Here is a 12,101-nt window from a genome sequence, read left to right as displayed (position 1 = left end):
TGATAAAGACAGGTCCAACCGTTTCAGGGATGCGGGACAAAAAGTGCAGAAAATTTGAAATCAGTTTTAACGAGAACAAGTCATCCGATTAAATTGATTCAGACGACATTCGATTCGTGTTGACGGCGAGACCTACTGATTAGTTTTTACCAAGGGCAGGTCCAGTCGTTTGGAAGATACGAAGCAAAAGATGCAAAAATATTGTATTGGTTTACAATTTTATTCTTATCAGAAAATTTCACTTTATTCATAGTTCATTTTTTCAAAATAAAATTATTTTAAATCTACAAATAATCAAAATTTAATAGAAACATTAAAATGTGAAGAATCACATGTCTATATTCACAAGTAAATAAATTCTAATAGGATAATTTAAGGTTGTTATCAAATACTAATATTTGTTATAAAAGGCAATGAAAAAAGCAACATATATCGAATTTTCAATCCTTAAAACTTAAGAAATTTATAAACAACTAAGCATTTAAGACGCGTATTTAAAAGGTCACTATCACCATTTATTGATCGATCTCTTTTAATAGTAATTGATATTCGTGTCTTATTTGTATCTATATTTGATTGTTTATACAAAAAGAAATAGAAATAGTTTGATTTATAGTAATTGAAATAGATCAAGTTTTTATTAATAGATTTATTTCAATTTCACCAATTCGCCTGCATAATGCAATATACTATGCAGTAATATTTTAGTTCCATCTTTCGTGTAAACATGTACGTCTCAGGTACATGTTTACATGAAAATAATATTCTCGACACGTTGCGAAGAAGTCGATGAAGACTCCTTCGATATTTATTGCAGGATCGTATTAAGTTTGATATCGAGAATAGCCTTCGGGGCAATCAAACAAACTTTTATTGCTGAAACGTTGTTACTCACCCACAGTAGTCGGTTGTTTCGTTCAAATAAACGCGTTTGTAACAAATCTTTTTTGTAAGTTTATGCAAAGCAGCAATAACGATATTTGTTCTCTTCTACATTACGCGGAAATGGTTTTGGTATCAGTTATAAAATTTACAAAAAAAAACTAAATTTGTAGTGAACTGCTTACAATAGAGCATGAAGTCATTGCAGTCAAATGTAAGCAAGAAACTTGAATCTAGTTCGTGGTCCTTGCTGATAGTACTATCTGAAACAGTGCTTCCCAAGAGTGTTGATAATCCATGTTCCACGCAACAATTTTAAGAAAGTTATGCCCCCATACATAAATTTCAACCTAGAAAATAGATAATTTTGTTATAATAATATAATTATTATTACATGTAAGAAGTTGGCAATCAGAGTGGATCATCCCACAAATCAGGGCAATTTGAGATACGGCGATTCTGAGTATATATAATATCACTAAATAATGTTGCCAAAATAAACTAAAACTAATGTATACATAACTCGTTAAATGGCAGCAAAAAATCTGCTCTGGCTTTATTACGAAAACAGAGAGCGGCTTCTATTTGATTTGAATGAATGAAAAAATTAAGTAAAGTAATGTAAAAATAAATAATAAGTAGTATGTCCACTAATTGGAAATAATATAATAACATTTAAAAAATAGAACTATTTTTGATATGATTTATGGCGTTCAGTTCGATTTGCGAAGGTCTACTCTGGTTAGGAACTCTTCATATATTCTCAACTGTCCCATTTAGGGCATTCAGCATTCATTTGATCATTTACAATTGATCGGTTGTGAAAGACTTTGTGTTAAAATGGCATGTTAAAAAAACGTATTAACAGTTGATTTTATTCTAATGATTATAATAAAAAAAATGTATTTTAGTTTTCATCAAGATGAATGATGATTTAGATCAAATTGTGATTTTTTTATCAACCTTCAATAGTCTTCTCTAGTAAGCAATTAGACAGAAAATTTTGATGGTAATAATTCAAATTGAGAAGTTTTATCTAACTTTGATTGAAGAGTTTCCCCTTTTCATTATTAAATTACCTCCTACGTGATGTAGGACTCACACTATATATAATATAAAACAAATATATTATCTTACCACCGTTTTTGCCTTACCACCAATATATTGTAATATTATATCTGTTAATACCTTCCCGTAGGGTAAGATAGAGTAAAATATAGTAATCGTAAAAAAATGTAAAATGGAAATTTTGGCATACCTTAGAAAAGAAATGAATGTGAAACACAGAGTGTGTGTGTGTGTGTTTGGATACAAATTTTGTCGACAATTCAAAATACGGGAATGAATACAAGGCAAAAAGTGCTAAAAATGCTAATTGACTAAATAGAAAACTGATAAAATTTTTGGGAAGGCAGGTCTAGCGGTTTCGAAGATCCAATAAAAAAATTAAAAAAAATGCCTTTTGGCGGTCAAAAATAATCATTACGCATATGCACATCAAATTACCAGACATTTTATAGAGATTTTAATAATAAGAACAAATTTTGTTTACATTCCTATGGGTTTCGTACCAATATTTATTCGTTAAGGCTGCAACGCGGCGCTTACACGCTTCGATATTTCGTCTCTATGCAGCGCGATTGCTTTGACAAAAAGTTTCTAAATATAAAAAAAAAACTGATTTTTCGAAAAAGTCACTTTTTTGAAAATTTCAAAAAAAATTGGATCGTTTTTAAAATAATATAAAATAAAAATTTTAATTTTTGGTACGAAAACTTCCAGCAATTTGCCTTGAGGCACGACGCCATTCACCACTGTTTTGGTCACCAGATTGTCTGACATAAAAATCTGACTACAATTATATTTGTGGAATATAGAATACAATATTAGGAGTACAAGCCAAATAAAGTATATAAATTAGTATTATATAAAGCATACGTATAATCAAAAAAAAGTATTTCAGATTTAGACTTCCCTATATATCACCAAAACTATCTATTTTCATTACCATAACCACATGCCTTGAAACAAAACATGTATTACGATTTTATAAAATGATTTTTACAAGGGTTTGCAGAAAATTTTCTTGGCAGTCCACTAATACTGCAAAATATTCATCATTTGTCCATCATCATTTAAGTTAATATTTTCTTTTCGGCTCACAACATCAGTAAGGTCTTAAAGTCGTCGGTACAATGTCAGGCTTTGTTCTGTGTGTCGGAGAGTGTAAATACCGCGACTGTGGGAAATAAAATAGACCGCCTCGACGGCCAGAGTTGAAGGCCTGTGTATCATTTCTGTTAGGATAATTAAATCAGCTCTTTCGCGATTAACGGAAGCTTTTCTTCTACGCCTACGCATCAGCTAAAAGCCGCCGAGACCACCGACCTTTTGCGGTAATAACAAAAGTCGTCGCAGAAGTTAAGATTTTGCATACGGACGGATTTCTGAATGAAGCTGTAATGATCTTATATCAAAATTTTTATTGCTAATCGAAGAAATCGTTAACGAATTTAAATGCAGAAAGTATGAAAGACAGTAACGGCCTGAATGATAGTTACATTGATCAATGAGTTGCAAACAAATGGTAAACGTCATGATATATTATTAAATATAGGGGGGACTGGGTACGGTTGTGCCAAATTTTGTTTTAATCAGACAATATTTTGTTAATTTACCAGTTAGCGGAGAAAAAAGTAAAAATAACTTGAACTACGCGGAAATACTAAAATACTGTTTTTAAATACGATAAATTAGTCATAAAATCAAGTCACACAAGAAAAGAGCGAGTGTCACAACCGGCCCCAAATTTAGGATGGTTGTGAGAGGCATAAAAATAGCATAAAAACAAAAACTATAGGTATAAGCGACTGAGCTAAATTATCTACGCAAAAACTAATTGGTGGTAATTAACTACTAATGTTCAATTTACAGAAAAATAACTAACAAAGTGATTTATCTGTATACACGCAACAGTTATCATTAAAAAAAACGATCAAAATACCTTTTTTGACTCCTTAAATGCAATGTGCTCTACAGATCATCTTTCTATTTTTGGACCTTTTATCAAAATCAGTATAGTTTAGCTATTATGGCGACTGTCACTACCGTACCCTGGCACAATCGTACTTAGTTTTTCCTACTATATATTTATTCTATAGTTCATATCTTATGTAGAAAAAAAAATCAAGAAGCAAATGAAAACGGTTTAGGCCACATACTTTATTATGTAAAGTTAAAGTTAATAACATTTCGATACCACGATTTGTCTTATCATCAAGCTTAAATTTCGTATAAAAGAAGACTTGTTGACTGATCTTACATAATTAAATGATTTGAAATAATATTATACAAATTTAATAATACAACATATAAACTTATTGTTAGACTAATGATGAGACAAACTACGGTTTTGAAACGTTTGTCGCTGTACATACATAATAAATACGCTGTCGCTGTACATGCAAAAATATGTATAGTGAATTATATAAAATGTAAATTTCAAGTTATAAAGTTTACAAATCATAAATTGAATTTAGTTATTAAAAAGAAGATCTCTTACTATATTCAATACTAGGTAATATTAGTGTTTTATGAGATAATTATACTAAATAATTTCTTCATATCTACAATTTTCTATATCTATAAGAACTAAATTAAGATGATACAACAATAATGAATTGATCTGAAATGCATCAAAATTATTTTATTCTAGCAATATGCTGAAATCAATATTTTCACCAATCCAATGGAAATTAAGCTTTAATCTGCCTAAAGCTTTTAGCGAAATAAAAATAATTTCAATAGAAAAATACATAAAAAAGATCTATTGTTTCTAAACCTTATCATTCGAACAAAACAATTTAAAATATCATTAACTTCTACTAGAATAAGAAAACAATAACTACAGAAAGCATAAAAATGCATTCTTGGTATGTTATTGGCAGCTCTAGTTATTGTCTTATTCGCAGTCAATTATTTTCAAAAATTTCAAAATTCTCAAAAGTTTAAGTTTTCAATTTTCAAAAAAATTTAAAGTTATTTTAAAAATATTAAGTTTTGGCACATGAATTTGCAGCAATTTGTCTTAAGACACAATGCCATGCATCACTAGTTTAGTTACAAGTGAAACCAAATCCTTACTGTCTTTACTTGCTTATATATATAAAATAATCATTACATTTAACGTTCAAATATATTGTAATGGTAAATCAAATATATGGCTCTGTAATCCTATTAAGCGCACAAGATAATATATGTATAAGATCAATTGTTAGCAAACTTGCCAATTGGTATTTTTAAAACGAGCATCTTAGCCAGATAGTTTAAATTATGTTATATTCAAAATTATTTGTTTTTAGCTATTGAATACTTTGGTATGAAGTAAATAGAAAAAGCGTCTCGTAAAAGACGCCAATAATTAAAATTTTTAGGAATTTTAGTTATGAGAATAAAAAGTGTCAAAAATAAATTGAACAAGAATTGTGAAAGTGAAAGTACTAGTATTATGTAAGTGTGCTTAGAAGCATATTTCAAATTCATTCGATTTTGTTAAAAATTTTAGTAACAATTTTATAAATTCGGTACATATTTTGCTTACAGCCAAACTCGGCAAAACCATAAATTTTAAAATATGTTATTTTATAATTTTTATTTTCTCATAATCATGAAAAATATTACTATTACAGAGACAAGTTAAACTTTACGAGTTGCTAACCAAAGCTTAAGTGTTACGTCATTAAAATCGAACATGCGGCGCACAAACAGATGTCTATTTTGAATTTTTGGCATCACAAAAGACAATAGAATGGAATGCCAGTAGCTCAAGTTAACATTTAAGTAGACAAATTTATTACAAGGTATTATCCGTTTAGAAACAACTAACCAGACGTATCCGTGTTATATAAAGCAAAACAAAATACCAGTCTTGGCATCTGATATCAAATAGAAAATCAGCAAATGTCTTTCGTTTCTTATTCAAAAACGTGATAATTGGAGTTAGAAACCTATGAACTATTACACAAGTATACATTTAAGTCAAAATAATTGTTGATGATATTTACTAAAAAAGTAATGCCACTTCAGAAGTCAAAATCTATATGACAAATTTATTAATTTAAAATGAACTTTAGATAAAAGTTACTGTTGAATACCGCAAATCTTTCAGAAAACAAAGTTTGAAATTCAAGAAAAAGTTTTGCAATTAGATCATGTAATATTTTTGGGAAAACTTTTTATAATGAATTTCAGTATTAGTAAAAATGTATATCCGACATGTTTTTTGTTTCATTTACATGTTCTTTGTTATCTATGAAAATTAAAATTTATTGTTGAGAATGTTTTAATTCTGATAGAGATATATTGAAAGTACTTACTCATAAATCGTTGTGCATTAGAATATAACCTGAATGAACTATTTTTTTTTCAATTAACCGTTTAGCCTTCAAAATATTAAATAGTGGTGTATGGCATCGTGCCTTCAGGCAAATTGCTTGAACATCCCGTACCGTAAATAAATGTTCGAAGAATATTAAATGTGTTCAAATACATTATTAGAAGTAATATTTCAAGTATATAAGTAAGCTTTAGAATTTTAGCTAAAATTAATATTAAAATCTGAAATATTTTCGATATTAAAACAAAAATATTTTTGGAAAATTAAAAAAATTTAAATAAGAGAAATATTTTTGCTTTCCCTAAAAACAATTGTTTCGTCACTACAAGCAAAAGGGTTTTTGAATTATTCAAATCGGATACTTTGTTCTCTCCAAAAATGCCATTGTTTGCACATTTAGCTCCGTATCTCCGAAACGGCTGGACCTATCACTGCAAAAACTATTCACCAGTTTTCCCCATCATTACGAATTGGATGTTTTTTGACTCATTCAAATCGGTTGGTATGTTCTATCAAAAACTTAATTTTAATTATCTGCATTCTTTGCTCCTTATCTCCGAAACGGTTAGCCCAGATTGCCAAAAACTAATCAGCACGTCTCCTCTTCAGTAGGAATAGAATGTTTTGTGAATATTTCAAATTGATTGAACTGTGTGTCCGAAATCGTGGACAAAAAATTGTATCCACACAAAACACACATTCATTATTTCTGCGGTATACCAAAATGTTTAGAAACCCCTAAAACGTGAAGATATGCAAAAAAATTTGTTTTCGATTTTTGTACGATTACAATAACTTACCACGGGACTTAACTTACTACGGGAAGTTAATAAATCATAAGTTTTATAGTTGTGAGTTGTGATTCGACTTACTGAATGCACTTTATACGACTATGTATCAACTTCCTGCTCATAAATCCTTATTATGCATATTTCCTTATTTCTCATAATGCCAAACTACCCTTAACTAATGTACAAGGTGCACAAATATTTAATGAATTTTAAATGTAGGCCAGACATCAGCTTGCCGTTCATTGAAAGGTAGAAAATAAAATTGAAAATTTTTGTCATATTTTGCTTTTTTATTTCTACAAAGATAAAGAGGCTTTAAGCTCGCAAAAAGTTCTAAGCTGTTTTAGGTGACAAAGAATCCAAAAAACAGACAGTGTCAAAATTGGTTTACCAAATTTTGTTCTGTTGATTTTTCAATCAAAGACGAAAAACGCTCTGGTCATTCAGTTGACGCTGATTAAGAAGAAATTGTCTACTTTTAACTGTTATTACTGATTGAATGATCAATTCTGATGTCTACATTGAACAACTAATCAAATTAATCAATGCAATTGAAAAAGGCGGCCTGAATTGACAAATCAAAACGATGATTTATCCCATTATTGACATCACATATCTTTGGCCAAACTTCAAAAATTATTTGAGCTTGGTTAGGAGATTTTGCCATATCCTGACCTTGCACCTTCTGATTACTTTTTCTTTCGATCTCTACTAGACTCCTTGAATGGTAAACAATTCGAAATTCATTGATTATGGTGGTGTCAAATTGTACCTGATTCAGTTATTTGCTAATAAAAACTACAGTTTCATAAAAGAGAGAGGATGATGCCGCTTAATAAATGACAAAAAATTATTCATCAAGATAGACAATACATTACATAATATAGTTATGTAGCTCCATTTGAAACGTTGTCTATGATTTTCTGATAAAAATACGCCATTAATTAGTTGCCAGTCTGATATTTAGCTGGTATCCATGAATATATAATACTTTTACCATAACTCACAAAATAGAGATTCAGATTTCTTTATGTTACACGTGATTTCGTCGCCGGTCCATAATAATAAACCTCAGTTCGAGTGGGTACAAATGAGTGGCGTGCGCGCCTCGAGGGACGCGCGGTGTCAGTTGTTGTCGTCTTCGTGCTTTGTTTTTATTTCGTGGAGAAAAAAGGCAACGTGTACACAAATACAGCATCGGACATAAAAAGAGGAAAACACGAGTGCTCGGTCTCGAAAGTAAAAAGGCGACTCCCCCCTCGGGCAGAGCAGAACATGCAGATAATAGGAAATAATTCGTCAAATGTATTCCGGTGAGACGAGCTGGAATTTTTCCCACACGGCGCACGCGTTTCAAGATCGTAGCGGCTCGCGCTATCAACTTGCTCCCAGAGCTAAATAGAATGCGAATAATCCAATGAGAAAATGAACCGAGAAGCTACACAGGTAACAACACACGTCCCAACCGCATTACACTATTCTGAGATATGTAAATCAGTCGGTTTCTTACCGAATTATTGTAATCAAAAGATAGCTGAACTGCCCTTACCAATAATTTCAACCGATTTTCTAAATGTTGAATGAAATGAAAATACTGAATGAGATTGCCTTATAGACAGACTGTTGAATTAATCGCTAATGGATACCGAAACTTTAAATCTGACTGTAAGATTATGCAGCTCTACTGTAGTTAGATCAGAATTAAACCGTGTAAGTAATTGATCATTCTAAAATTTTTGAAAAAACTTACTCATCAATAGTTTCGATTTTGAATAAAAATATTTTCTAGTCCTGCTTATTTAACTGATATACTTCTCAGTTTTACAATTATTATGATATTATATTAGACCTAATCTAAGACTAAGTCTAAAGGCCATTGTCGTTTCAACCCTCTCATGCCAAAAGGTTGAGTAATGTCAACTATAGAAGGGTTCGAATGTGAGTCCATCAATATTCAAGGTGACTACATCATGTAATGATTGAGAAAAACAAGTTTCGGCTACCCATAAGATACATTCTAGATCCTGGAATCCAAGATAAAGACTAACCGGTCAATTCCGCCGTAAAATAGATCAATGTTATGGCGTGGCTATGTTACGCTGCGTTTTTCATATAAAATGTTACTAAAAACTGTCAAAATGCTACGTATTTGCTGTGCGGTCAGGTGTTTTAAATATAAACACTCTTACCTTATCTTATTATAACATATCAGAAAAATGCACTTATGATAAGATTCTTTTTTGACATATGTGCGTTTCTTAGGTTAGATTTTATATTTAAAACGTCTGACTGCACAGCAAACACATAACATTTTGACAGTTTTCACTACCATTTGAAATTCATAAAATTGTAAAAAATATTTTAAATGAACTGGTATTTTATGCACTTATTGTTTTTAGGAGTAGCTAACTAACTAACGTCCAAGAATCTCATTCAGAAGCGTTCCCGAATCACACGCCGGGTTACTTGGTTCGAGTCCTGGCACTGACAGAATTGTCATTTGATTTGTTACATTGAAGTTGAGTAGAATTTGAATTGTTGGTTTGATATGGAGGAGTAGAAATATAAGTGAAAACAAGCAAGGTTAAAAGAAATGGAAAATGAAGATGCCAGTCAGAAAAAAACTGGGTGTTATAAGATATATAAAGATAGTATATGATATAATAAAGATAGTATAAAAAGAAAAAAAAAATATGTTGAATAAAAAATTAAAAAGTTGTGAGTATGGCTAATGCTCTTGTGCGAGGACTGTGAAAGTAAAAATATAAATGTACTGGATCAGCAATTGAATGTAATCCATCGAGGAAAAAATATTATGTTAAATACAAAAAATAAAGATAGTATAATAATATAAATTATACATAATAAATAATTAAAGATAATGAAGCATTATATCAGTTATCACTATTAGAGTATTTGAATTTGCCGATGGTCTGACACCGTATTAAACTACTAAAGTTATAGTAATCATAGTTAATTTGCTTTGTCAATAATTTTATACAGTTTTCGAAATCTTGAATGAAACGAATGTTGAATGAAAATCCATTCTCGGAAAGCCTAAGGGTGCTTAGTAGATTTTGGTATAAATAACATAGTTAAATGCAAATGCCCAAAGCGAATGCGAGACACCAGGTAATATGCGAATGCGAGACTCGAATATTTATATAAGATTATGCAACTACTTATGATAATGAAAAATTAATTGAAAATTACACATAATAACCCAAGAATTACACTTCAAATTTAGAATAGCAATAAAGCAATTAAATTAGGTGGAAAAATTAAAATTAATAAAAATATATTGTGGAAACTAAACCAAATTTATCACAACAAATTACACATATAAAACGAACAACTATCTTACTATGATTAGTTAAACTTTACCAGCTAATTTAAAGTTATAGAAATGTGTCGTTTTTACTGTTTTCCAAAAATTTAAACCTGTTCTTTTTTACCTTATAAGCGGGGTAAATTAGAACGATCAGAGATGTATTTTTTTAATTTTGAAGGGATTAACAAAATAATAGCTACTTTATTCAATCAATGTTATCGCATTTTTTAACTTAATTCACTTTTTATTGACTATTTTTTATTGTTTACTCCTTTGCCAGAGTATTGGTTTAGTTGGTCCTTTTTATCTCACCCAGGAGGAAGGTTTTATAAAAAAAACTATTGAATCTAGCTTAAAATTAACATTACGTCTTATAAAACTATTGAATAACGTATACTTTAAGATTATATTAAGACCTCGTAAAAACAGAGCTCACAACCACAACCAAAACAAATAACAACGAAAAAAAACATTTTCGTTATGGATTTCAAACATTGCCGTTTTTCCTCCGACAAGAACATCATAAGAATCAAGGTGATGGCTGGTTATACATCTTTCTCCTTCTACTTTCAAATATTGTTGTTAAAAAATTCTTGGTTTTTGAAACGGTGGTGGACCTTTTAGCCCCGCTCTACCCTACAATTAAATAGGCGTTTATTAGAATAAAATCATAATTACATATACATTTTTTATAATTTAGCTTAATATAACTTTTTATCATTGATTATTTCACAAATTCATCAATTCTAAAAATTATTTGCTGTGTACTTCAATCAGTCAGTATTTAATCAAAGATGTGTAAATCGAATCCATTATATAAAATATTTTATAATCACGCATTTGTATTTACTTGTTATGTTACAAAGCTATTAATTACTACGCATCATGTTATTTATACAATGTTGAGAAACAAGAATCGAATCGTACAAAAACGTGTGAGTGGATACGCGTATGCAAAAAACTTCGGCACTTTAATTTGCTCGAAAATTATAGAGAATTTTTTCTTGTATGAACTTTACTTGCAATTAACGCGAAGAACGATAGAACAATGTGGCAGATTGTTCAACTTTCGCTCATTCTAAAGATTGGTTCTCCCACGAATTCAAAAATGCATTTTACAGCACATGTTCTAATGATGTACCCTCTAGCTATACGTCATGTTTAGAAAAGAGGGGATACTGGAACTAAATGTCTTACAAAAATATAAACAATAAAAGGACTTATGAAAATTAGTTCACTAAACAAATTTCTAATACTTGGAACAATTTAGTTCATTTGACTGAAAAGTGCCACAAGAAAACTGACTTAAAGGCATTTAATTATTCTTACTATTAAAATTATGAAAGAGTAGGAGCAATGCAACGTCGGCAAATGAAAGTGAAGGACAATAATTTAATATAAATTGAGTATAAATTAACTTCAATTTAATGTAAATTGAGTAGCAGGCCGAGTTACACTAGAATATTTGACAGCCCAAATAAAGACAAACCCAAATAAGCAATATAAAAAAATATCCCTTTTTTCATTTTTAACTTCCTGTGGGGTAAGTTATGGTAATTGTTTAAAACTGGAAAATATTTTTTTGCATATCCTCACGTTTCAGAGGTTTCAGAACATTTTGGCCTTAGAAAAAATGGATGTGTGTGTATGTGATGTGTGAGTGTGTATGTGTATGTGTGTGGTGTGTGCGTGTGCTTGTATG

General features: G+C 30.2%; 1 long non-coding RNA gene across 1 annotated transcript in view; it reads right to left on the bottom strand.

The window, feature by feature from the left end:
- Nucleotides 1-1,092: 1,092 nt before the first annotated feature.
- Nucleotides 1,093-12,101, bottom strand: part of LOC113376981 — a 123,956-nt gene continuing 112,947 nt past the window's right edge. The window contains exon 3 of the long non-coding RNA XR_003367078.1: nt 1,093-1,232. This is a non-coding gene — a long non-coding RNA (uncharacterized LOC113376981). The remainder of the gene's footprint in view (nt 1,233-12,101) is intronic.

The sequence above is a fragment of the Ctenocephalides felis genome, unplaced genomic scaffold (assembly GCF_003426905.1).
Source record: "Ctenocephalides felis isolate EL2017-DRISC unplaced genomic scaffold, ASM342690v1 CF-g0.4_SCAFFOLD_01886, whole genome shotgun sequence".
In the NCBI taxonomy this organism is placed as follows: domain Eukaryota; kingdom Metazoa; phylum Arthropoda; class Insecta; order Siphonaptera; family Pulicidae; genus Ctenocephalides; species Ctenocephalides felis.
Note: the sequence above shows the minus strand (reverse complement) of the source record. Positions and strands in the feature narration are given on the sequence as shown.